Source organism: Nerophis ophidion, linkage group LG02 (genome assembly GCF_033978795.1).
Source record: "Nerophis ophidion isolate RoL-2023_Sa linkage group LG02, RoL_Noph_v1.0, whole genome shotgun sequence".
NCBI lineage: Eukaryota > Metazoa > Chordata > Actinopteri > Syngnathiformes > Syngnathidae > Nerophis > Nerophis ophidion.
The window spans coordinates 34,346,397-34,371,357 of record NC_084612.1 but is presented as its reverse complement, the minus strand read 5'-3'; the positions used below and the strand labels follow the sequence as shown (position 1 = coordinate 34,371,357).

The 24,961-nt window shown below is 41.7% G+C and overlaps 1 long non-coding RNA gene across 1 annotated transcript in view; it reads right to left on the bottom strand.

The window, feature by feature from the left end:
* Positions 1-4,763: 4,763 nt before the first annotated feature.
* Positions 4,764-24,961, bottom strand: part of LOC133569976 (uncharacterized) — a 235,976-nt gene continuing 215,778 nt past the window's right edge. The window contains exon 4 of the long non-coding RNA XR_009810004.1: positions 4,764-5,074. This is a non-coding gene — a long non-coding RNA (uncharacterized LOC133569976). The remainder of the gene's footprint in view (positions 5,075-24,961) is intronic.

The window sequence follows — 24,961 nt, the reverse complement described above, 5'->3', positions numbered from 1 at the left end:
TCTCCATTTTAAAAACTTCCTTGTGGTCTAATTGTATTGGATGAGCTTTGGTGTGAACTTTGCTCTATAGTAACTGTTTAAGCTGTGTTTTGAGTCTGTCTGCAACGAAACCACGCCACATCTTGTCCATAAATATCATAATTTATATTTTCGAAATAAATACTGTTTAAAGCAGCATCAAGTAAATTTCTCATAAAATATGTTCATAACTTTTGGGATGATACATTGACTTACAACTAGTTGAACGACAGCTCTGTCATAGCCTGAGGGAGTCTGTATTGTTTTACCTGGCACTTAGCAATTTTGAGAAGGGTGGTAGGAATTCCGCCACACACAAAAAACTACGAATGTTCTGACTTGCTTTACGGCATATGTCACTGCGCCCTCTCCTCATTCGTTAAAACGACAGAAGTTTATGTGAACGCTGACGTGTCGCCAGAAAGTTAAAAGAAAAAGAATGTGCAATTACTGCTATCACGGCCGATGCTCAAAAACAACCAAAGAAACGAAAGGTTTTTTCTGAGGAGACAAAAACAAACACACAGATCTTACCCGTATAAAAGGACAGTCGGGAACAACATTGGCCCAGCTTTCACTCGCTGCCGTGAACTCAAAGATAGCTAGGGATTTTCCGCAAATGCTGTGTTCCTTTCGTTTCGCAAATCAAAATTATAATGCTAATGTTCGCTATCGGAAATTTGCGTGGTAGCAATAAATAGCCACAGTGTGCAGTTCCACAGTGTGCAGGTCTTTCTTTTCTTTGGACTTGCATTCCCCACCATTACACTCTCGGTCTCATTTGCGCTACATGTATGTAGCCCAATCCAAGATCATTTCTGGATAGTGTCTGCTATTTAACATCTATACAGCGGCCATCATGTCAGTTTGACGCTATATGCGCTAGTCCTGGAGGGAAATGTGGTCTTCTTCTAGGAAAACACTACCTATTTGGTTCACTGGCAAAAATCAACCAAAAATTAAAATTTTTAAGAGGGTTTTTAAACAAATATGTTGAAGATGTCCCCACTATTTGTTTTCAGACATAATCTAAAATAAGCATTAGAGCTGCAGGATAATCAACATTGAATTTACATCAAAGTTGGTACGATTAATTTTTTTTTTGTCACCGGCCTTTGATTGACACACATGTTCGCAAATCAGAATTGTTGAGACAAACGTTTGTTCGTCTCTTGATTGAAACAGGGAAACATATGTCTCACTCTATGCATCGCTCTCAGCACCGAAGCGCGTTTATTTCACAGCATAACTAACTGAACGTAGTGAACCCTCACTTTAGTCATTCACAATCTTTCTCATGATAGACGCGACGCGCAGGTTTACACACACTGGAAGGACAGACAGTTCCGCAACACCTAACTTGCCAGTGAATAGTGTCGCAAAGTAACAAAAGGTAGGAGGAATCAAATACAAGTCCAAAGCCAAATGTCTCGTTGTGATAATATTCCAGCATCAGTTTCAATGGGCATACACAGCACGCCCATTAACACTGCTGTGATCACGTGATGGCATCAGACAAAAAGACAACGTCCAACATTGTTTTTTTCCCACAGGGTAAAAAAAAGCCACTTTAAGATGTTCAATATTAATTTCAGTTAAACTTTTGCTTCCAGAAATGAGTCCATCTTACTATTTATTTATCTATTTTTAGAATAACTGAAGGTTATTTACCTTCCAATTACATTCCAATGGTGCACATTTCTACAGTAATGAGAAATAGAAGTTTATTTACTTTTAACTAGTTACTTGCATTCAGACAAAATTCACACTCACATTCACACACTAGGGCCAATTTAGTGTTGCCAATCAACCTATCCCCAGGTGCATGTCTTTAGAAGTGGGAGGAAGCCAGAGTACCCGGAGGGAACCCACGCAGTCACGAGTAGGACATGCACTGCGATGAGGTGGCGACTTGTCCAGGGTGTACACTGCCTTCCGCCCGATTATAGCTGTGATAGGCAACCAGCGCCCCCCCGCGGCCCGAAAGGGAATAAGCGGTAGGAAATGGATGGATTGATATTTACTTGCATTTTTATTGTATATTATTTTTGACATTATACCAGCCCCGTTTCCATATGAGTTGGTAAATTGTATTAGATGTAAATATAAACAGAATACAATGATTTGTAAATAATTTTCAACCCATATTCAATTGAATATGCTACAAAGACAACATATATCATGTTCAGACTGATATACATTTTTTTGTGCAAATAATCATTAACTTCAGTATTTGATGCCAGCAACACGTGACAAAGAAGTTGGGATAGGTGGCAAAAAATACTGATAAAGCTGAGGAATGCTCATCAAACACTTATTTGGAACATCCCATAGGTGTGCCGGCTAATTGGGAACAGGTGGGTGCCATGATTGGGTATAAAAGCAGCTTCCAAGAAATGCTAAGTAATTCACAAACAAGGATGGGGTGAGGGTCACCAATTTGTAAGCAAATTGTCGAACAGTTTTAGAACAACATTTCTCAGCGAGCTATTGCAAGGAATTTAGGGATTTTACCATCTACAGTCCGTAAAATCATCAGAAGGTTCAGAGAATCTGGAGAAATCACTGCACGTAACCGATGATATTACGGACCTTTGAACCCTCAGGTGGTACTGCATCAAAAACCGACATCAGTGCGTAAAGGATATCATAAAACACTGTCAGTAACTACAGTTGGTTGCTACATCTGTAAGTGCAAGTTAAAACTCTACTATGCAAAGTGAAAGCTATTCATCAACAACACCCAGGAACGCCGCCGGCTTCGCTGGGCCCAAGCTCATCTAAGATGGACTGATGCAAAGAAGAAAAGTGTTCTGTGGTATGATGAGTCCACATTTCAAATTATATTTGGAAACTGTGGATGTGGTGTCCTCTGGAACAAAGAGGAAAATAACCATCCAGATTGTTTTAGGCGCAAAGTTCAAAAGCCATTATCTGTGATGGTATGAGGGTGTATTAGTGCCCAAGGCATGGGTAACTTACACATCTGTGAAGGCACCATTAATGCTCAATGGTCCATACAGGTTTTGGAGCAACATACTGTATATTGGCATCCAAGCAACATTATCATGGACGCCCCTGCTTATTTCAGCAAAACAATGCCAAGCCACGTGTTACAACAGCGTGGTTTCGTAGTAAAAGAGTGCGGGTACTTTCCTGGCCCGCCTGCAGTCCAGACATGTCTCTCATTGAAAATGTGTGGCGCATTATGAAGCGTAAAATACGACAGCGGAGACCCCGGACTGTCGAACGACTAAAGCTCTACAAAAACAAGAATGGGAAATAATTCCACTTTCAAAGCGTCAACAAGTAGTGTCTTCAGTTACCAAACGTTTATTGTGTGTTGTTAAAAGAAAATGTGATGTAACACAGTGGTGAACATGCCCTTTCCCAACTACTTTGGCACCTGTTGCAGCCATGAAATTCTTAAGTTATTTATTATTTGCAAAAAAAAAAAATAAGTTTATGAGTTTGAACATCAAATATCTTGTCTTTGTAGTGCATTCAACAGAATATGGGTTGAAAAGGATTTGCAAATCATTGTATTCCGTTTATATTTACACCCAACACAATTTCCCAACTCATATGGAAAAGGGGTTTGTATTATAATTACTGTACAGTTTTTATCCGTTAGATATTCTGTCTAAGAGCATGATGTAGAAAAAAGTTCTGAGTTTGCACACAGCCAAATATTTTTTGAAGTAAATTACTGCATATTGTTCAAATGTTTGGCACCTTGAGACAAGAATATGTGGATTGACAGTCTAAAGGTATTGCTTGTTATTTTTGCAGTTTTATGCATTTTTATGTATAAAATATAAAAATCGCACATTTAATTGCGATTGCAATTATGGAGAGAAAATTTAATTTGGGGTTTTTCTTCAAATTGTGCAGCCCTAAAAAGCACTATAAACTGTAGATTCACAACATTAGGCACACTGGCACACTTACCGATAGATTCGGACTCTGCATTAAATGTCACTGCATGTCGCATGTTGGTGGTATTAGATGAAAATTATACTTTATCCTAGGTTTTTGTTTCCTCGAGAACTTGACTTACTGTAATGTCTAAATACATCCAACTCTTGGTGACGTCACAGCATAGCCAGATTGCAAAACCCCGTAAACAGAGGCATCAAAAACTACTTGCAAGTTTACGTCAAAATACATAACTTATGATTTCATACTTCAGCATTGCTTATCATGAGTATCCAACATTGTAACAACATTCATGAGTCAAAACAGACAATAGTCATCGTAGGTCCCCTTAAAAAAAACAACATACTGTTTGTGGCCGCTTTTGACTAGGATACTGGTCTACTCCCCAAAGATAAAGGCAGTGTCAATCAAAACGTAGAATCACTTTGTTTGAAAAGGCAGAGCTTGGTCTTATTGAATTGTACAAGTATACCAAAAGTTGTGCATTGTATAAAATGTCGCAACAGTGACACACGTTAAGCGCATGTAGTCGAGCGCAGTTTCTTGTGCATTGGATTGCTAACTTTCATACTGTCCAAAGAGAACAAACAGGTAAGCAGAGCATGAAAGTGAGACATTTATCAGCCAGTATTGTGTACGTGAACACAGAAGGGGAGCTAACAAAGAGGAAGACCGATGCTCGAGATAAATAGCTTCAAAGCCCAGCAGATGGTAAAGGGCTCAGAGTTTGGACAGCAGGGGGAAAAGAGATGGTCAGGCCTTACCTGATAGGGTTTTTTGGTCTGTCTTGCTACCACACGGATGCCTCCCTGGCGGCGTTCTCTTTTCAAGTGTCGGTTTGAAGCCCGCCGGCCCAAAGGTCGAGTCCTCCTGGTCACAGTAGGCTTGTCGAAACAATTGTGGCAGCTATTGCTAAAGTCCTCTCCTCTATTTCTTCTTTTGTTTGGTGTCAAAATTGTACAGGCAAATGTAAAGCTATCAATGCGGCGCCTGGGCACCTCAAGATCTTTTGGTTATACACTCCTAGAAGTCCAGGTATTTCCAGGGTGTTCCAAAGCCATACTGGGATTCAGGGACTCCCAGGTCCAAGAAGGACAAATCAGGATGAAAGCATCACCTGCGATGAGAAACAAAATATAGAACATGCTTTTTAAACAATTGAATACAACTAAATTCAAGTCCAATTTGAGTACAAACAGCAAAGCTAATCAGCAGTTCAGTTTATGTATATTTATTTGTAAGCAAATACAAGCAGACAGCCGCTTGTGATTACTTTCAATTCCAATTCTCATGCCGCTGTAGACTTTAAAAAGGAGGAATGACAAATATTTCCGGTGAAACTTAATTTTCTCGTAAGCGGAGCAAGACATATTCCTGTAATAGCATGCATAATGGGCTGCTCTGCACCAGATCGCTCTCACATGACAACAAAGTCTTATAGACAATACGTATTTATTCTGCTGTCAATTCCAGAAGAGGGAAAAAGTGTTTAAAAAAAAAAGCCTTTGAATTCCACATTGGGCCTGGTTTGTAAAGCAGGGTAAATATGCTTGTCATGTGTTCCAATAGAGATTTAGTGACGGAATATAGATGGGAAAGGGAAACACACTTTGTGATAATTGAGTAGCTCTTTTGAAGACACTTCCATTTGGAAACACTGCACGATTATTTTTACCTCTGTGGTTTTGACTCAAGTTAAAACCCCACGTTTAATTGTTCCCAAGAGCTCCTATTGCAGCGCTGATAAGGCGCTTGGGGAACACCGTTTAAAATCGAGTCAAAAATAACTGTGCTTGTTGGCCACAGGTTGAGAAGAGTGACAAAGACAGACTAGACTAATATTGAGCTTACATCCTAAAGTAAGTTCTCGGCTCTGATTGCAATGTGTGCTCAGCGTTTCTTAATGCTTTTGCTTTGAAATATCAATTCCAACAACGATTACCAGCCACCATAAATACAGACAGCACAGTACATTAGTAGTTAATCAATAGCAAAATTAATTTTATGACTGTTTTGTCAGCAGTTGTGGCTGACAGACAAAGTATCAGCGATAATTTGTCGTCTCCTCCTTTTCTCCGTGGCTCAGGCAAGGGCCAACGCTTCAAGGTTTGCCAATGCGACCTGTGGGAGTGTGTTTGTCGGATCAATAGCCCACCCACAGCAGCGCCGCGGGCCATCCCTGACCCAGCCTATTGATCAGGCCTCGCTCAGCTGCCAATGGCCGCACTGTGCTGCCTGTGACACTAAGCTAAAACAGGAGCGCTGAGAAAATGGGGGATGCTGAATTGCCAGTGGCAGCCCCGCAGCACACCACAGATAAAAGTCAATTCCACTTAACCAAATCATTGACGACTAAATAGTTAGCGCGCACAAGAATGCGGAGAGTCACTGATGGCAGCAGCTGGGTGGCTGTGGGGATTTACGTGACTATGACCCTATGTCAATGGACCATGAGCGGACCTTCAATTTGTGCAGGTAGCATGACCCCTGCCTCCATTGTATCTGTTCATTTGGACACCTCGCTGTCAACAATCAGCATATACTTAGCAGACAAAACATTAGGTACACCTAAAGAGCGCCAGTGTCAAAACAGAGCAAATAATGCTCAGTGACAGTGTAACCCCGGATTTGCACTAGATGCGAAACGGCTGCTGAAAGAAACCCCCTCAAAAAATCACCGCTATCCATAGTCCGGCAAGCCCCACCGCCCTTAGGTTGCGGCTCCGTCGTGCAGCGAAATAGTGAACTGAAGTGGACGGCGTGGCGCAGTGGGAGAGTGGCCGTGCACAACCCGAGGGTCCCTGGTTCAAACCCCACCTGGTACCAACCACGTCACGTCCGTTGTGTCCTGACAGTCAGTGACGGTCAGTGTGTGAATGCGTAATTGTGGAAGTAGTGTCAAAGCGCTTTGAGTACCTTGAAGGTAGAAACGCGCTATACAAGTACAACCCATTTATCATTTATGAAATTAATTGTATTTATATAGCGCTTTTCTCTAGTGACTCAAAGCGCTTTTACATAGTGAAACCCAATATCTAAATTACATTTAAACCAGTGTGGGTGGCACTGGGAGCAGGCGGGTAAAGTTTCTTGCCCAAGGACACAACGGCAGTGACGAGGATGGCAGAAACGGGAATCGAACCTGGAACCCTCAAGTTGCTGGCACATCCACTCTACCAACAGAGCAATACCGCGCTAAATAGCGCGGACTCTTACGAAATTTCACAAATCCGTGTAAAAATATCTAATAAGGGAACTTGTAATAGAGTGAACAACAGACAGTTTATTCTGTCTATTCGAAGGAGCAGAAGCAAATAAACTGCCATTAATAACAGGTGCTGACAGTTTTGCCTTCATAAACAATTTTTTTTGTAGGAAGCAACAATAACACTAACATCAATCCTGCAGGTGAGCTGTCACAACAGCCACTCACCTGCTTTCCCCATCCCTATATCAGCTGGTGTTTGACAAAGTCCCCCACACCCCCATATAGCTGCCTGAGATATGCCTGTATATTTTTCTTTCATTTTGGACATCCAGAATCAGCATGGCCACATCCAGTTGTGTCAATTATGAAAACCTTTGATAAGTTGACTTCATGTCTGTCGCCGCCCATTAGGATGCTTCAAAGTGTAAAATATGATCCACCTTTAAAACTCGGTATTATAATTTGAAAGTAAATCGGATGATTTATTTTGTGTTTGTGCATGACTTGCTGTCCAACACAAGCAGATTTTAGACCTGCCTCATCTTAGTTGTCTGAGCTCCTGCAGCCTCACTGCCCAGACTGAGCATTAAGGTCTGCAAACAAACTGCTCCTGTCTTTCCCACAACACTAGAAGGGACAGAACCTTTTCTGCAGCTCCCCGTAAAATCGTGGAACCATCTACCCCTGCACATTTGGGCTGCTCAAACATTAAAGTATTTTAAAACCCTGCTAAAAACTAATTTATTTTCACAAGCATTTCGCAAATAACACCTTGGTTTTATAGTGTTTTACCTCAACAATTTTTATTTTCTTATCTTGTTATTTTATTACTGTTAATTCTGTTATTCACTATTTTATTGTTTTTATTATCTTGTGTGCCCTGTGCAGAACTTCGGTCAACATCAGTTGTTTTAATGTGCTCTATAAATAAAGCTTGAATTGACTTTAATCAATCAATCAATCAATCAATCAATCAATCAATCAATGTTTATTTATATAGCCCTAAATCACAAGTGTATCAAAGGGCTGCACAAACCACAACGACATCCGCAGTTCAGCGCCCACATAAGGGCAAGGAAAAACTCACAACCCAGTGGGAAGTCGATAACAATGACTATGACAAAACCTTGAAGAGGACCGCAAATGGGGACATCGGATGCAATGGATGTCGAGTAGGTCTGACATAATATTGTGAAAGTCCAGTCCATAGTGGCTCTAACATAATAATGAGAGTCCAGTCCATAGTGGATCTATGGACTGGACCAGGGATCAATAAAGTACATTTTATTCTATTCTATTCTATCTATTCTAACATAATACTGACAGTTAGCTAAATTGAACAGATTTCTTGTGGGGTCTGGCAAATATGGAAGCTACGCATATATTTAGTGCTGGAATGCAGAACGTAAATGGAATGTTGGTGACGTTATGCAGGCGGTGGAAACTGATGCATTGAGTTGAATAAAAACGGAAAGAATGTGCACCATGTAGTTGCCGTTCCACGGCCATTTCGTATCCAGAGGAAATCTGGGGTAAGAGGGCATTGGTATACAGTCGTCCATCCCTATATCATACTTCAAATATCATGACTTCATTACACCGCAACTTTAAAAAATAAAAACATATTTGTCTTGTTTTCGGTGGCTAGTAATGCAGCTAATGGGAGCAATCCATTCGGCCTCTAAATCACTCTAAAAATGCATCCAAAAAAATGCCATCATTTATTTCTTTATTTATGTTCTGTAGGCTGTTCAATAACCAAGCTGTTTCACCCACGCTTCATGCTCGCTAAGCTTATTTAACCAGTAGTTCATTCTTTGTATATTCTGTTTAAAAATATAAGGTTGTGAATCCTCATTTGTCTAAAAATAGCCATCTTCGTTATCTATTGCGAAGTCTGCCATGGTTAAAACAACTTTTAGATGGACTTCGTCCTCAACCCCTTCCTCGTCAATAACACATCTCCACACTGATGATACTTTGACAAGAGCGATGCGAACAACAACAACTTAAAATAGCATTGGACATCCTGCGCAGCACTCTAGGCTAACTGAGACTGCTAACAGCTATCAGCTAACAACCGCTGTCTCGCCAAAGTACAGAGTGTCACTCTTTTCACTTCAGCTTTGACATCAGTAAGAGAGCTTTGACTTGAGCAAAGTGGAATGACCACAAAACAACACAATGATAACATCATTAGCATGAATTGATTAACATGGACCCCGACTTAAACAAGTTGAAAAACGTATTCGGGTGTTACCATTTAGTGGTCAATTGTACGGAATATGTACTGTACTGTGCAATCTACTAATAAAAGTATCAATCAATCAATCACAGCTAAGGATCGTAGCTGCGACTGTGAAGTTGAGCCCGTTTTTGCATAACAACTTACGCCTGTGGTTTCAGGATATGAAAGCCCAGTTCTAACATAGAGGATATTAACCAAGGTGTGGCAAAGCATTTTTATGTCGTGGACATGTTTTGGTCGCTATGTGATGGGCAAAACAGTGATGCTTGGTGGATCCCCTGGGCTACCAGTGAGTATTCTAAATGACAGTAGAATACACTTAAAGCTATTGGGTGAAACAAGTGTAAAGGTGACTCTTTGAGTATTATTTAACAGACTATAATTTTGTTGAAAAAACATATTTAGAAGGTTGTAAACATTTTTTAATGCTCTACCTCTGACAATATTTGGTTTGTTATTGGTCTTGTGAGGTCCCATTAACCGCAATAAACCAGGGTCAGCTCTACTGTATCAGCTATAGTTTTTGCTTTCTTTCATTCATCTGAATAAGATGAAATCGTATTCTTAAATGAATACTACTCTGATAGTCTTACTCACGTTTAAGAGTACTTATTTTTGTAAATGCTGTTGTCATTGTTTTTGTTTTTTCCCAAACAGTAGTTGCATGCCATATCGTGTCGAGAAGCTAGAGCTTAGCAAAACGTCTTTTGTTGTTAAATGCTCCTTTTTCCGTAATACTTTGTCTCCGTATAGTAAACGGACAAACACAGTTGGATAACATGAAAGCAAGTGCAGCCATTGTTCAATCAAGATCGGGAAGGGACTACAAACTGAAGCCTTTATTGCTTTTTTAGGACAATGTTGACATATTGTGCAGGAATAGATGTTCTGTTTGTATGCATACTAACATCCTTCCAATCGATCTTGGTTTCAGTCATTACCGCTTCATATTAGGGTAGTTTACATGTCACTTTACTGGTCCTTTCACTTGTGAATGTAATTTTGTGACCACTACCTGGTTGTGCATTCAACTCCTATCTAGAGCTCCATATCTCTCCTAGTAATTGCTGAGTGACAGAAAAGCAATAGTGACCACTTCATTATAAAGACAGCCAGACTGACTGGACACTAGCCTATTGGCTTTAGGTCCCTGTGACCAGACTGACTTTATCTCGCCCAGGTTGTCAAAGGGTCACCCTCCAGAATCTATAAAGGAATTTTACTGGATGTGCTAAATGGGGAGGCTATCCAGGAGGGTCTCCTGACCTGGGTGTGCTGCTTATATCAGGTATTGATTGCACTTTGTCTCCTTCAGTTGAGGGTGGAGTAATATGGTAATGTTAATTGTACATGTCTTAAGGACTTCAATAACAAGACATGTAAGTGCAATGAGAAAAAAAAACATGGTTTATCCACTTTTGGTGTGTATTTCTGTCACACATTATCTCATTGCATGATGAAAGACAACACTAATTATTATTAGTCTGACACATTTGTCCGGCTGGCTAATGTTACTTCAGTTAGGCAACTTATAGATAATACACATTTCTTGATATCAACATATAAAGATTAACCTAGGATCATTCTAAATTACAATTACGTAAATTTTCTTGGGAGCAAATCATGGAAACACAAGGATTTTGAGCTTTGTTGTACTTAGCTGCAAAAAGAGTGGTAAGAAGAAGGTGTCTCCGTACTGAAAAAAAAAAGTAAATACCACACACATTTATATATTTGTGTATATACTTCAATCACGGGCTTGGGATCTTTCTGCGTGGAGTTTGCATGTTCTCCCCGTGACTGCATGGGTTCCCTCCAGGTACTCCGGCTTCCTCCCACCGCCAAAGACATGCACCTGGGGATAGGTTGATTGGCAACACTAAATTGGCCCTAGTGTGTGAATGTGAGTGTGAATGTTGTCTGTCTATCTGTGTTGGCCATGTGATGCGGTGGCTTATCCAGGATGAACTCCGCCTTCTGCACGAATGCAGCTGAGATAGGCTCCAGCGCCCCCCGCAACCCCAAAAGGGACAAGCGGTAGAAAATAGCATATATATATATATATATATATATATATATATATGTATATATATATATATTTGGGCTGTGAATCTCTGGGTGCCGCACAATTCAATTCTTGGAGGTAACGATTCAATTCAGAATCGATTCTTGATTCAAAACGATTTTCGGTTGAAAAACAATACTTTTTTAATAAAATTAGTTGCCAGTTGTATTATTAACTACGTTGCTTCAGAAAATAAACAGCTCTGTGTGTGTATATTACTTGAATCATACCCAAATATTTAATAAAGTCTACGGCAACAATTTAGTATTTCACACTTCTCTTTTCTAAAGTAAATATGTACAGCAGATATGGGTATCTTCATCAACAATATGATTGGCCTGAATGGCTGGACAGGACAGATTAAAAAAACAACAACATTTTTTTTTTTAAATAATTTCTGAATCGTACAAAGGGTTCATTCAAAAATCGATTTTTTGACACCCCAAAACGTGTTTAGATTAATCGCACATTCAAATTTAGATTATTCATGACTAATCACAGATTATTGCTCGCTTGCATTATATATATGAATTTAAAAAGACCCCAATATTTGGACATGAAGACAAATGTATTGTCAGAATGTCATTAAGGAATATTCTGAAATATTTTATCTCAATGTATGTCATTTATTTGTTCAAAACTTGCTCACAGTGGTATCCACTGTAAGGTCCAGTCAGGGTGTATTTTGAAGCAAAATTTGCCAAGAAGCATGTCAGTCAGTGTCTCCTCATTTTTTTTTAGCATTAACTTAAGCATTGACCTGATCAGTGATCGTATAATAACCCACACCTTTCTGGTAACCATCAGTGGTTAACGTGGTGGACCATGTATGCTATCAAATAAAAAAGCAAAGTAGTAATTGATCGCTACTGGACTGCTTGGTTTGTCTTGGAAGGCTATTTGCAGCTCATCCTAGTAAACTTTATCAGTTTGTGCACATAGACTTAGATTGGTCAGATTTAGTCTAACGGCTGGTGCCAAAATCCCAAATATTTATACTCCAAAAACTAGAAGGGTGTGCCTGGGAAAGGATGGTTTTGCCCTATCGTAGTGAGAAAAAAACAACTGTTTTGATGCAAACGAGCATCCTAACTGTCAAAGTCAAAGACAGTCGTTGAGGTGTAAATTCCCCTCAAAAGCATTGAGGTATTGTGTAGCAGAATGATCTCGTGGATTGACTACTACCAGTCCAAAATGGCACCAGGACACCCTAGGCCGCAGTTCCATGATCGACTTTGTAGTTGTGTCATCGGATTTGCGGCCTCATGTTCTGGACACTCGGGTGAAGAGAGGGGCGGAGCTTTCTACCGATCACCACCTGGTGGTGAGTTGGCTGCGATGGTGGGGGAGGATGCCGGACAGACCTGGCAGGCCCAAACGCATTGTGAGGGTCTGCTGGGAACGTCTGGCAGAGTCTCCTGTCAGAGAGAGTTTCAATTCACACCTCCGGGAGAACTTTGAACATGTCACGAGGGAGGTGCGGGACATTGAGTCCGAGTGGACCATGTTCGGAACCTCTATTGCCGAGGCGGCTGATTGGAGCTGTGGCCGCAAGGTTGTTGGTGCCTGTCGTGGCGGTAATCCCAGAACCCGTTGGTGGACACCAGCAGTGAGGAATGCCGTCAAGGTGAAGAAGGAGTCCTATCGGGTTCTTTTGGCTCATAGGACTCCGGAGGCAGTGGACGGGTACCGACGGGCCAAGCGGTGTGCAGCTTTAGCGGTCGCGGAGGCAAAAACTCGGACATGGGAAGAGTTCGGGGAAGCCATGGAAAACGACTTCCGGACGGCTTTGAAGCGATTCTGGACCACCATACGCCGCCTCAGGAAGGGGAAGCAGTTAACTATCAACACCGTGTATGGTGCGGATGGTGTTCTGCTGACTTCGACTGCGGATGTTGTGGAAAGGTGGAGGGGATACTTCGAAGACCTCCTCAATCCCACCAACACGTCTTCCTTTGAGGAAGCGGTGCCTGGGGAATCTGTGGTGGACTCTCCTATTTCTGGGGCTGAGGTCGCTGAGGTAGTTAAAAAGCTCCTCGGCGGCAAGGCCCCGGGGTTGGATGAGATCCGCCCGGAGTTCCTTAAGGCTCTGGATGCTGTGGGGCTGTCTTGGTTGACAAGACTCTGCAGCATCGCGTGGACATCGGGGGCGGTACCTCTGGATTAGCAGACCGGGGTGGTGGTCCCTCTCTTTAAGAAGGGGGACCGGAGGGTGTGTTCCAACTATCGTGGGATCACACTCCTCAGCCTTCCCGGTAAGGTTTATTCAGGTGTACTGGAGAGGAGGCTTCGCCGGATAGTCGAACCTCGGATTCAGGAGGAACAGTGTGGTTTTCGTCCTGGTCGTGGAACTGTGGACCAGCTCTATACTCTCGGCAGGGTTCTTGAGGGTGCATGGGAGTTTGCCCAACCAGTCTACATGTGCTTTGTGGACTTGGAGAAGGCATTCGACCGTGTCCCTCGGGAAGTGCTGTGGGGAGTGCTCAGAGAGTTTGGGGTAGTCCGCTCCCTGTATGATCAGTGTCAGAGCTTGGTCCGCATTGCCGGCAGTAAGTCGGACACGTTTCCAGTGAGGGTTGGACTCCGCCAAGGCTGTCCTTTGTCACCGATTCTGTTCATAACTTTTATGGACAGAATTTCTAGGCGCAGCCAAGGCGTTGAGGGGATCCGGTTTGGTGGCCACGGGATTAGGTCTCTGCTTTTTGCAGATGATGTAGTCCTGATGGCTTCATCTGGCCGGGATCTTCAGCTCTCACTGGATCGGTTCGCAGCCGAGTGTGAAGTGACCGGAATGAGAATCAGCACCTCCAAGTCCGAGTCCATGGTTCTCGCCCGGAAAAGGGTGGAGTGCCATCTCCGGGTTGGGGAGGAGACCCTGCCCCAAGAGGAGGAGTTCAAGTACCTAGGAGTCATGTTCACGAGTGGGGGAAGAGTGGATCGTGAGATCGACAGGCAGATCGGTGCGGCGTCTTCAGTAATGCGGACGTTGTATCGATCCGTTGTGGTGAAGAAGGAGCTGAGATGGAAGGCAAAACTCTCAATTTACCGGTCGATCTACGTTCCCATCCTCACCTATGGTCATGAGCTCTGGGTCATGACCGAAAGGATAAGATCCCGGGTACAAGCGGCCGAAATGAGTTTCCTCCGCCAGGTGGCGGGGCTCTCTCTTAGAGATAGGGTGAGAAGCTCTGCCATCCGGGAGGAGCTCAACGTAAAGCTGCTGCTCCTCCACATCGAGAGGAGCCAGATGAGGTGGTTCGGGCATCTGGTCAGGATGCCACCCGAACACCTCCCTAGGGAGGTGTTTAGGGCACGTCCAGCTGGTAGGAGGCCACGGGGAAGACCCAGGACACGTTGGGAAGACTATGTCTCCCAGCTGGCCTGGGAACGCTTGGGATCCCCCGGGAAGAGCTAGACGAAGTGGCTGGAGAGAGGGAATTCTGGGCTTCCCTGATTAGGCTGCTGCCCCCGCGACCCGACGTCGGATAAGCGGTAGATGATGGATGGATGGATGGACAGTCCAAAATAGTCTGAATCCCCCACGTAAGCATTCTATTCAGCTGTACAAAAATAACTCCTGTTATTTGTTGGAGCCTAAATTGCAGAGTCTTTTAGGAATGGTTGAAAGGACAGTGTTGTATGTGGGAGACAGGTGGTGTCACAGGCTAAATACTCTACCATTTCAATGCTAACGAGGGGAATTTACACTTCAATGACTGTCGTTGGCTTTGACATTTAGGATTGCTCGTTTTCATCAAAACAGTTGTTTTTTCTCACTACGACAGGGCGAAATCATCCTTGGCCAGGCACACGCTCCTGGTTTTTGGAGTATGTATATTGGGGGTTTTGGCAACAGCCGTTAGAATAGATCTGACCAATCTAAGTCAATTAGGACGAACTGATGAAAGCTACGCGGATGAGTGGCGATACGTCTTCCAAGACAAATGAAGCAGTCCAGTTGCGATCGATTGAATGCCCTGAGATGACAATGACCTGGATCAATGAGAACCTTCATAGACATAAAGTAGTAATAATATTGCAATGTTTTTGGTAATTAATAACATTAGTTAACTCGTTATTTTTGAAAACCATCATATACATGTATGTGTTTATGAGTACATACTAATTTATTCTAATTTCTCAGACTTTTCCTTTGGGGTTCAGGGTAACGGGTATGGTGAAGCCTATCCTAGCCGATTTTGCGTGAGAGGCAGAGGGTACAGCCTGGATTGGTAACCTCTCAATCATAGGACACTTTTAAACAATAATTCACAATTTCATACTCACACCTTTATACGATTTAGAGTTTTCCACTAGCCGAAATACATATTTCTGAAATGTGGGAGGATGCAGGGATACCTGGAGAAACCCACGCAATGTTATGTGTTGCCATATTTTTGTCCGGAATTTGTTGACTTATATAACCTAACATAACACAAGTGCTATGAAAATTTGGCAAAAAACAAGGGCTTTGTTTTCTTTTATAGGGTTAAGTATAGTGCTTAACTTTTCGTACAATTTGGAACGATTTCTCAAAAGGGAGCATGAGGGAGACTTGTTTGTGGCACTTGCTGGAGAACTTCACTAGCTCTGCAATGGATAATAAAGGAATCCCGTCGCTTGTGTTTGCCATCGTTAGCGAAGGCATACGGATGGAGGTGTGTGTAATTGTTTGTCTCCATCTAAACGTGTACCGGGTTTGCGTTTGTCGCAGCCATGTCTGCGTGCGACCATTTATGTACACACTAAAGCATCCACGATGCTCGTTAGATCTTGTCTCCTGGCAGCAGCGTGGCATCGTTCGTATTAAATCACCACAATGGCAGATGAGCTCCAGCGCTAGAGAGACAAGCATCTGTTTGAAAGTGCACTTTATTACACTTTGTTCCTTTTAATAAAAAAAAGTCCGGGAAAAGATAACCCGGTTTTAAGAATCCCAGATAAACAGCAACGATTGCATCTTTAAATAATAGATGAACCCCCGCCTGTTACAGACGGGAATATAACTGAAAATAATTGAAGACAACAATGTCCTATAAGAGCCCCACTCCAACAGTGCTGATTCGGAATGTGTTACAACTTCAAACAGTCAGTCATAAACTATGGATAATCCTTACAAGAAAGGCAGGCGCCTGTTTACAATTTCCTTCTAATTAAGGCTACAAGATGAGGTCTACCTTTCTGGAAGATGATGTGAGGTTTCTCGACTTACCAGGAAAAAAAAAAACAACAGTATCGGTGGCAAATTAGGGTGGGGAAACAAAATGAAACAACAATAACAGACTAATATGAAATGCAGTCAAAGGGATAAATATTTAACTATCTGTCTACATCTGACACACTTTAGGTGGAGAACAAATAGTTCCAAAACAACAGTTTCTGAAAAATTGCAAAAATAATTCCTTTGACCACATTTTTTAGAATTCTTATTGTACTGTTATTGCAATTCATCCTCATTATTTTGGGAAGTCAAGTAAAATGTTAATTCCGATTTAAACGAAATTAAACCGATCTGGCACTATGCGTCCAAACAGTAACGCATTTCCAAAACAACAAACAGATTGGGATCATTCATTGAGGTATGGGTAGACCAAATTTTGGCTTGTATGAAAATCAAAATTGGTGTTCATTCTCGATGGTTAGCTCCAATTGTTTTATGGGGCTGTTTGCAACCTGTACGTAGATACCAAAATGGTGCGATAGCATTTCACTCGCCGACTTCGGTTTTTAACATGTAATTACGTAAACTACACCCGCACATAACACACCTGCGTGCAAATTAGTTTTGTGTGGTCAGCTTTAATTTTCAATTTTGCAAATTCTAGTTACTAACGTATCGATCATCGAATGCATAGTTCATGGCAGGGCCGGCCCCTGTCATAAAGTACCAATGATTGTCACACACACTCGTGGTGTGGCGAAATTATTCTCTTCATTTGACCCATCACCCTTGATCACCCCCTGGGAGGCGAGGAGAGTAGTGAGCAGCAGTGGTGCTGCGCCCAGGAATCATTTATGGTGATTTAACCCCCAATTCCAACCCTTGATGCTGAGTGCCAAGCAGGGAGGTAATGGGTCCCATTTTTATAGTCTTTGGTATGACTCGACCGGGATTTGGACTCCCAACCTACCGATCTGAGGGCGGACACTCTGACCACTAGGCCACTGAGTAGGGCGCACTTGGGTGCAAGGCTTCATTCAGCCATGTTCTTTACAGTAGTTTACGTTCGGTTTAGGAGCATCGTGGTCGTGTCCATTCATAAGTCTAGAGGGATAATTTCGAATTTAACTTTGAATGCAATCATTCTGACAGATTTATGGCAATATTTCTAAAACAACCCCACTGTTTTAAGTTTGTATTGTAGCCAAATATTTTCTCAAATATAAAGAACATTTTTTTTTTCATAGTTTTTGAACATTTATTGTGTCTTATTTCCTTTCAAATAATGCCAAAGCGGAAAAGCAGTTTGGAATTGGCTTAACTCCGTATAGAGAGATCCTTTTATTCTTTCTTGGACCAATCTTTTTGCTTTTTAATTTTCATTTGGACATTATCTGGAATGTAAATATATGAAAAAACAAGATATCTGAAATATTGGATTTAACTGAATTGTAGCTGTTAATGTACAGTAGTAGTTTGTTTATTGTCCATATGTGATTATTTATGCCAATACAAATCTTTACGTAACGTCCATCCATCCATTTTATACCGCTTATTCCCTTTGGGGTCGCGGGGGGCGCTGGTGCCTATCTCAGCTACAATCGGGCAGAAGGCGGTCTACACCCTGGACAAGTCGCCACCTCATCGCAGTCTTTACGTAATTTGTAAAATATAAATAATACTATAATATATAAATCTAAACATATTCAAACTGCATTTTTGTTGGTTGTGTCTTTATGGTACACACTAAGATTCCTATAACTAATCTAATTCTGGTCTCCCAGATTAATACAGTAAACCCTCGTTTCTCACTGTTAATTGCTTCGGGTGTTTGGCTGTGGTAAATTAATTTATGCAAAGTAAGAATGATGATATTTTCAGAGCTCGAGCATAAAACAAACTACCGTATTTCCTTGAATTGCCGCCGGGGCGCTAATTAATTTAAAACCTCCTCTCCCTCCTGCGCTTACCAAAGGCATGCGGTAAAAGTAAGCATGCGCTAATTATTTTAAAACCTCTTCTCACTCCGGCACTTACCAAAGGTATGCAGTAAAAAATTGAGTGTGATATAAGCTTGGACCTTAAATCCTACTGAAAAGCTCCTAATCTTCTTCCCTTTATGCGATTTCAAATTACCGGTATTGATATCAGCCTTCTCCATTTTGAAAACGATGACAGGGGAAGTATCACTCGTGACGTCACGAGTTTGACCAGGCGGTAATACTAAGCATGCGCTAATTATTTTTGGAAGCGAGTGTTGACCCGGCAGTAATTCAAGGCAGGCGCATACTATATGCCCTGCGGCAATTCAAGGAAATACGGTATTTACATATGTTTTTTTTTAACATTAAGAATGCCTTCTTGACATGATATAACCCCCACACAGTCACTTTTTCAAGCTACAAACATCAACGCGCAATGTAGTGAGGAAGCATTGTATTAGAATACTCACAGCCCCTTGCATGTTACACAATTAATATTAAAGACCGAAAAGGGGCCACAAACAAAATCGTGTTTAGGCCTACAAAAATATAATATTCATCTATTAGTTTTAATAATATGTAAAGCCCAGGGGCTGTGGTGCAATCTGCTGAAAGATGCGCCAGATTGCAGAATTTAATAATAAAATAAAATAAAATATATATCCAGAAATAGGTATATACAAATGAATGTAGAAATAAACTCACTCTGTACACTTATTAGGGAAGTTTACTTTTAAATAAATAAAAATAGAACCTCAATACTGTATCTTAAATCTTTACATTCAGTATGTATTGGTAAAATATTAAAGTTAGGGGTAATTTCACCATCACTAAAATTATTAATAAAGATGCATTATATCTAAATTTGTATCTAAATTTATATTTATTTATTCATATTTGTGAGCTTAAAAATACAACAAAATGCTCAATCAATCATCATTGTTTCAAGAGCTCCCCTTCTCTTCTCACACCATGGACTATTCCATGTTCCTGTGCGTGTGCAGACTTGATGCCAGAAGACATTTCGAAACACTTATGGAGTGGCAAAAAAGACGTAGTTGCGCAACTTCTTTTAACTCTTCGAGAGGATTGCGATTAAATCCTCATCCAAACGGGATTATGTTAGCGTCCCCTCGGTCGGCATCCCAGCAAAAGTGGAAGTATTACAATAAGTGTTTATTATGATTAGTTTGTTTGTTTCGCACCAAGCAATGCTGCTGGTGCTGTAGTGTCACTGTCATAATAAAGCTGTATCTGTTTAACACTTGGCTTCTAACACCTATTACTCATCCTCTTTGTATTCCGGCTCAAAAATTGTAATCGAAGTATTTTACCCAAAGTAATTGTTGTTGGCTCTCACAATGTCTGCTTGGTTGTCATTGTTGTTGATGGAGAGGGGATCTGTGGTTCCAAACGCTACGTCACAGATCACGTGACTATGGCTTCGGCTCTAACTCTCAAAATGGCTTGGGAATCTGAGATGTATACTATTTTGATCATATCTGTTTAGTGCCAAACTTTGGAAAGTCGTAAATGAGATATATGTGATAATAGCTGCGATATAGGGGCAACTTGTTTTTCTGGTACTTCAACTCCAACTGTGCCACCTAAAAAATGGTTTCTGAAAAATGGTTACACTTTAAAATGATCATAATTCCTGTCAATTAAAATAAAGGTTGAGAGCAGTGATACTCATTGGTAGAGAAAAAAAGATGACTACGCAGCTCGCATGGTCGTTTCTTACAACCAATGGTAAATTGCAAAACATTTGGAAGTTTTGGGTAATAATTTTCTTATGGTAATTATTTACATAGCTTATATTTTTTTAAATTCTCATTGTTGTGTTGCAGGGCAGCACGGTGAAACAGAGGTTAGTGCATGTGCCTCACAATATAAATGATAAATGATAAATGGGTTGTACTTGTATAGCGCTTTTCTACCTTCAAGGTACTCAAAGCGCTTTAAAGGTCCTGGGTTCGATTCCAGGACTCGGGGTCTTTCTGTCTGGAGTTTGCATGTTCTCCCCGTGACCTCGTGGGTTCCTTCCAGGTACTCCGGCTTCCTACCACCTCCAAAGACATGCACCTGGGGATAAGTTGATTGGCAACACTAAATTGGCCCTAGTGTGTGAATGTGAGTGTGAATGTTGTCTGTCTATCTGTGTTGGCCCAGTGTTGAGGTGACGACTTGTCCAGGGTGTACTCCGCCTTCTGCCCGAATGCAGCTGAGATAGGCTCCAGCACCCCACGCCATCCCAAAAGGGACAAGCGGTAGAAAATGGATGGGGATGGATGTTACATTTTGATGAATAACTTTATTGCTGCATATGAACTTTTCTGGGCGGGGAAGTATGAGGTGGGGTGCAAAATCCACTCTTGCCTGGGCCGTCAAATGCATTGAATTAATACCTACTTTATGCCTTATTTGTGGTGACTTGCGAATTAATTCAACTATGATAGGCTCCTGGCGCCATCACACTGGGTGGGATAAATGGTCTATAAAAATGGAGAGATAAATGACCTCTAACTGTATACCTATTTTTGACATTGTCTTGTAAGTATTTGACCATTTAAAGGCTCTTGTCCCTAGGTTCTGTGTGTAAAAGAGGCTGGTGGTGTATTGGGAAGAGGGGGCTGTTGAATAAGGCAGAATTTGATATATAATCACTGAATGTAATAAAGGTTCTCACCATGGGCCTAGAGTCCAGCTGATTCTATGATACAATTGGAGGCGATTAGAAAGGAAAAAAAAAAAAAATTCCTCATAGTGTATTGGTAGAAGACTTTAATGATGTCTTCTGATTGGACCATGTGGAGAAGATAATAAAGGGCCTTCTTCAGAATAGACTCCGAGATTATTTCTTTGCTCAACTTTAGAAAACGTGGGGCCACAAGCCTGGATGCGGCAGATTTGAGGATTAAGATAAAATGACCTTTCACATGATGTCGCCATGTATAAAAGATGAAGTTTGCCTTCCCCTCATCACATTAGACCTTATCAATGCTTCAAGCTTCTGTGAAGTCTCTTTGAACATCACAATGGTTTTTCAGGCTGGAACACAACAGACCGTTACCCCCCAATGTGGGATTATTGAGGCAAGCGTGTATGTGTGCATTATATTGCAGCAGCGTGGACAGGCACGCGTGTTTTGTTTGTTTGGTTATCTACTGTAGAAATCTCTTTTTCTATCAGCCTCTTTTATTAACGGTCATGAATGAATAGGTATATAAAGATGGGCCAGCATCCTAATCCAGTAAAGAACTAGATCTTTAAACGCAACATATGGTATTGAACAATGGTGAGGTAGGTTGGGATACTTCATGCAGACTAGACAAAAAGACATCAGACCATTCTCCAAAATTGTTGTCAAAGTTGTCTTAAAAAAGGTAAATAAAAATAACCGTCAAATAGAAGGCAAAGTATCAGTTGTTTCAAATGCAAACCAGTGTTGGATCAAGCAAGAGATGTTCTGTTAAAGCTGTCACTTACACATCCTGTCACTTGTTTCAATGTCAGAGCAAGTAAAAGTACATTTGAAACCAGTCAAACGATCTCACCCCAGTGGCACATCTGTTTTGTTTCCAGGGAGAACAAAACTAGGTTGGAAGTGTTTGGAAAAAAGCAGCCTCGGTTTTGGTTTCTGGCTGCAAGGTGTAGTCTGTGTTTTACAGGTATCAGACAACTGGCCATCATCACCCTGCTCCTTGCATACGAGACTTACTGATTACCCCTAGAAGTTACAGCCTAGCACCGCGGGGACTTATTTTTTACAACCTCTTATTATTTTCTGTAATAAATATTCAAATCCAGATCAGAAACCCCAAGCTTAGCGAGAAGAATAGCCAAAAACAACATGCGGCTTTTCAGCTTCCCGAAGCTCTCAGTCTTCTATAGAAAATCATTAAGAAGATGAATAAAGAAATCAGACAGAATGCGGCGATGAGAGCGCAGAAGGCCTGGTAAGTAATAATAATAAGAAGAAAAGCACTCATATAAAAGAGTCAGGATGGAAATTTTCAGTCAAGGATCCTTGCTTCTGTTGTTCTTTATTTGTTTGCGTATTTCCATCACGTTCTGCATTTCCTCCTTTTAGGCAGTGAATTAATATTTGCGCTTGGAATATTAAACCTGATTCAGTTGTGGATTAGTTTGCTATTGTTCCTCTGTGCTGAGCCATAAATAAAGGCGCTGACATGGAGAGGAAATCTATACCCCCTGCCCTGCAAACAAAGACCTCTGCACCCCAAGATAACACATGTCACCCTGCTACACGGACCACCCTCACTCCATCCCCCCACCCATGCTGCACCCACCCTTCCGTCGCCCTCCACTTCCCGCTTCTCCCCCAACCTTTCTCTCTTATTCAGAAAAACTTTGCCATGGTAGATTTGCAAGGCAATTGTGCCCTTGAAGCGCGTCTCTTCCTCAGCTTATACCAGAGTTTATCAAAGAATACAATGGGGTTATGCTTTCGCCATTATTCTCCGGGCAAGAACAGTAATTCAACTGCACCACTCGTGCTAAGGCGGCCATGATGTCTCAGTACGGAACACAGGCAGAGCGAGGGGGAGAAATAGAGAGAGAAACGCAATGCATTACTTTGTTGACCTTTCCTGTTCCCATAGTTTACAAACAGCTGTGAAGCTCATTCCTCTGGGCTCTTTGTACATCAGAGGCTGGGACTGATGGAGGCATGCTTAAATGAAGGGCTTTTTTCTCGCTCGCCTCCTTGGCGCTTCACAAACTCAACCTAACAAACGCGTGTTCGCTTTATCTCCACCGCCAATGCCGTTCTGAGCGTGCGGGAAGGAAATACACAGTGAAGCAGATAACACCCTTTCATGTAAGTATATATTTTAACCGGCGATCTGTTCAACAGCAGAAGAGGAAACCTAAATCTGTCCACGGATCAGTATAACCATCCGTACATGCAGAAATAATTTAAACAATCAACGTCTAAACCAACCCGCCTGTGCCATCCAACCTACATGGTTGAGATATGCGCACACATTCACATGTGTGCTCATGTTTTATCATGGCTTTGTGAAAGCAAATGAGAACATTGAGTACTGTGCTGCAGAGATTGGGTGCACTCACACTACGTACATTATGTGCCTGGAGCTCAACGTTCAGAAATTCGGTGGAGTGCAAGCCTCTGCCAAAGCTGAACCGTCAACAGACGTGAAACTCATTGAGAAGCATTGTATTTGTTTTCTTTGTCCATGTGTAAATGAGATAGTACGCTACTTCCTGATTCATGATAGATAACCGACAGGCCATTATTGTTTCTGTGGGGTGGACACTTCATTGCTGCTATAGTGACCCAAACAAACTTTTGTAACACTTTAATGCAGATCGTCCAGTTCCTTGCACCATCCTCCAGCTTTGTGCAAATCAGTTATTTAAATTTTTCGTAGTCCTGCTAACTGTCAAGCTAATTAACAATTCCTCCCACTCCCAAAGACATGCACCTGGGGATAGGTTGATTGGCAACACTAAATTGGCCCTAGTGTGTGAATGTGAGTGTGAATGTTGTCTGTCTATCTGTGTTGGCTCTGCAATTAGGTGGCGACTTGTCCAGGGTGTACCCCGCCTACGGCCTGAATGCAGCTGAGATAGGCTCCAGCGACACCCCGCGACCCCAAAAGGGACAAGCGGTAGAAAATGGATGGATGGAGAAATAAAATAATCAATAGTAAGTCCAGGTTTGTGGAACTGTAAATACCCATTTTTTGCTGTTATCGCTTTTCTGAGCCTGAACATGATAAATTAATTTGTACAAAGAAGCACTTCCATCGACTCGATTTACTTAGCTCTTATTTTGCCGCATTTACAGTATCGCGCTGAAGTTTGGAGGCACACATACAGGGACACTATTGAACCGCTATTTAAGCTCCAGAAAAAGGCAATTAGAATGATACATTATGCCCCATATATAGCACATACATATGGTCTGTTCATAATCATGTCATTTTAACTACATGATATGATCCGATACAGTAGCCTTCAAGTTATGTTTATGGCCTCACAAAGGGCTCTACCTGCAAATATGCAGAGTCTGTTTTCACCCAGAGAGGGTCCACCTGAACTCAGGGGTGTACTGAGATTCAAACATAACATGGTGAATTCCACATTTAAGGCTCAAACGTTATCTGTAGCGGCGGTGAAACTGTGGGACAATGTGAGCGGAGAAATTAAAGCCTAAGAGTGTTCAACCTTGCATTAAAAAATGTGTTGTTGGGAAACTATCAAAAACATGACTAGTTGTTTGGACTATCTCAACTGTGGAACACAGGTGCAAAAGAACTCACTGTGGAATAAGGGACAGAACACACCAGAC